General features: G+C 50.1%; 1 non-coding gene across 1 annotated transcript; it reads left to right on the top strand.

Moving 5' to 3' along the window:
• The first annotated feature begins 1,610 nt into the window (after positions 1–1,610).
• Positions 1,611–1,714, top strand: LOC111533127. The gene has a single exon (XR_002728758.1). It is a non-coding gene; the product is annotated as a U6 spliceosomal RNA (small nuclear RNA).
• The last annotated feature ends 1,583 nt before the right edge of the window (positions 1,715–3,297 follow it).

Below are 3,297 nucleotides of genomic sequence, written 5' to 3' on the forward strand. Positions count from 1 at the left end.
GCACTTTAGGAAGCTGAGGCGGGTGGATCACGAGGTCAGGAGATGGAGGCCATCCTGGCTAACACGGAGAAACCCCGTCTCTACTAAAAATACAAAAAAAACTAGCCGGGCGAGGTGGCGGGCGCCTGTAGTCCCAGCTACTCGGGAGGCTGAGGCAGGAGAATGGCGGGAACCCGGGAGGCGGAGCTTGCAGTGAGCCGAGATCCGGCCACTGCACTCCAGTCCGGGCGACAGAGCAAGACTCCGTCTCAAAAAAAAAAAAAAGAAGACCTGATGTTGAGTGAGACAGGGTTCCCTGACCTCAAACCAACTCAAGACTTCCTGGGTCGGAAGAGGTGCTGAAGAAGCATTACAAGTTCATGGCCAGGCCCGGTGGCTCACACCTGTAATCCCAGCACTTTGGGAGGTTGAGGCAGGCGGATCACCTGAGGTCAGGAGTTCAAGACCAGCCTGACCAATATGGTGAAACCCCATCTCTACTAAAAATACAAAAATTAGCCAGGCGTGGTGGCAGGCACCTGTAATCCCAGCTACTCAGGAGGCTGAGGCAAAAGGATCACTTAAACCTGGGAGGCAGAGTTTGCAGTGAGCCCAGATTGTACCACCGCACTCCATCCTGGGTGACAGAGTGAAACTCCATCTCAAAAAAAAGAAGCATTACAAGTTCAGGTGCAGTGTGAGCTCCTAGAGAACAACAACTTGAGCCCCAGACCCCTGCAAACTCCAAAACAACAGAGCAAGGGGGACAGCCTTAGATAAACTCCGAGTTTTCCTTGCCCCAACTTTTCCTGTATGCTCAAGGGTGACACAGACCGGTAGGCCAGACAACCTTTAGGCATGAAGGCACCCTGCAGATGAGAACGAGGGAGAACACCGCCCCCCGCCGTCTCGGAGGGGGCGAAGCAGCCCAGAGACCATGAGGATAATTCAAGGATCGTTGTGTGCGTAGATGACAAAGCTCACGTGCCTCCCGAGGCAGGATGTGTGTGTGCTAGAGTAAGTCCCCTTAGAATGTAGGCATCACTTAGTGCTTGAGGAAACCAATTTAACTGAAACTAGATTTGGCTACTGCAGATGAAGGAGGCTAACAATAAAAATAACCTTGAATTATAGGATAGTAAAGCTACTGTACAACTATTTCTGGCTCAAGGTTAGTATCAGTTATTTGTGGAGTTCGTCCAGGATGTCTTAGAATTCCAGGGGTCCCATATCTATTTGATATGACTCAAAAAAACAAATAGAAAAACAAACAAACAAACAAACAAACAAAAAAACTAACCCTAGATTAGAATTAGAACTGAGGGCCAGGCACGGTGGCTCACACCTGTAATCCCAGCATTTTGGGAGGCTGAGGCAGGAGGATCACTTGAGGTCAGGAGTTTGAGACCAGCCTGGCCAACATGGTGAAACCCCGTCTCTACTGAAAATACAAAAATTAGCAGGGTGTGGTGGCGGGCACCTGTAATCCCAGCTACTCGGGAGGCTGAGGCAGGAGAATCCCTTGAACTCAGGAGGCAGAGGTTGCAGTGAGCTGAGATTGCACTACTGCACTCCAGCCTGGGTGATAGAGCAAGACTGTGTCTCAGAAAAAAAAAGAATGGTGGCCATGCTTGCTTCAGCAGCACATATACTAAAACGGGAACAATACAAAGAAGATTAGCATGGCCCTTGCTCAAGGATGACACTAAAATTCGTAGTGTCCCATAAAGTTTTAAGATTTTTAATTCTTTTTTTAAAAAAGAAAAGAGGCCGGGTGCAGTGGCTCACACCTGTAATCCAGCACTTTGGGAGGCTGAGGTGGGCAAATCACTTAAGGTCAGGAGTTCAAGACCAGCCTGGCCAACATGGAGAAACGCCGTCTCTACTAAAAATACAAAAATTAGCCGGGCATGGTGGTGCGTGCCTGTAATCCCAGCTACTGGGGAGGCTTAGGTGCAAGAATGACTTGAACCTGGGAGGCGGAGGTTGCATTGAGCTGAGTTTGCACCTCTGCACTCCAGCCTGGGCAACAGTGTCAGACTCTGACTCAAAAAAAAACCAAACAGGCCGGGCACGGTGGCTCAAGCCTGTAATCCCAGCACTTTGGGAGGCCGAGACGGGCGGATCACGAGGTCAGGAGATCAAGACCATCCTGGCTAACACGGTGAAACCCCGTCTCTACTAAAAAAAATACAAAAAACTAGCCGGGCGCGGTGGCGGGCGCCTGTAGTCCCAGTTACTCGGGAGGCTGAGGCAGGAGAATGGCGTAAACTCGGGAGGCGGAGCTTGCAGTGAGCTGAGATCCGGCCACTGCACTCCAGCCCGAGCGACAGAGCGAGACTCCGTCTCAAAAAAAAAAAAAACCCAAACAAACAGCTTTTTTTTTCTCTTGGAGCCAGGCGCAGTGGCTCATGCCTGTAATCCCAGCACTTTGGGAGGCCGAGGCAGGTGGATCACGAGGTCAGGAGATCGAGACCATCCTGGCTAACACGGTGAAACCCCATCTCTACTAAAAATACAAAAAATTAGCTGGGTGTGGTAGCGGGCGCCTGTAGTCCCAGCTACTCGGGAGGCTGAGGAAGGAGAATCGCTTGAACCTGGGAGGCGGAACTTGCAGTGAGCAGAGATTACGCCACTGCACTCCAGCCTGGGCAACAGAGCGAGACTCCTTCTCAAAAGGAAAAAAAAGGTGGGCGTGGTGGCTCACACCTGTAATTTCAGCACTTTGGGAGGCTAAGGTGGGAGGACTGCTTGAGCCCAGGAGTTTGAGACCAGCCTGGGCTACATAAGGAGACCCTGTCTCTATTGATGTTGAAGAAAAAAAAAGAGCCACAGAGTCCCCAAAGAGCCTAGATTAGTTGGTGATCATCTTACCCCTTGGGTAGACAACCAACGCCCTGAAACTGGCCTGTATCGTCTGAGAAGGAAGATGACAGATGGCATGGCTGGTCGTCAGGCTCCTGTTGCTTTTAAGCTGAGTTGGTGGCTCTGCCCTTTCTTTCTTTTCTTTCTTTTCTTTCTTTCTTTCTTTCTTTCTTTCTTTCTTTCTTTCCTCTCTTTTTTCCTTCCTTCCTTCCTTCCTTCCTTTCTTTTCTTTCTTTCTTTTCTTTCTTTCTCTATTTTGAGACGGAGTTTCACTCTTGTTGTCCAGGCTGGAGTGCAATGGTACGATCTCGGCTCACTGCAACATCCACCTCCCAGGTTCAAGCGATTCTCCTGCCTCAGCCTCCCGAGTAGCTGGAACTACAGGTGCCTACCACCACGCCCGGCTAATTTTTGTATTTTTAGTAGAGACAGGGTTTCAGCATATTGGCCAGG

Source organism: Piliocolobus tephrosceles, chromosome 2 (assembly GCF_002776525.5).
Source record: "Piliocolobus tephrosceles isolate RC106 chromosome 2, ASM277652v3, whole genome shotgun sequence".
NCBI lineage: Eukaryota > Metazoa > Chordata > Mammalia > Primates > Cercopithecidae > Piliocolobus > Piliocolobus tephrosceles.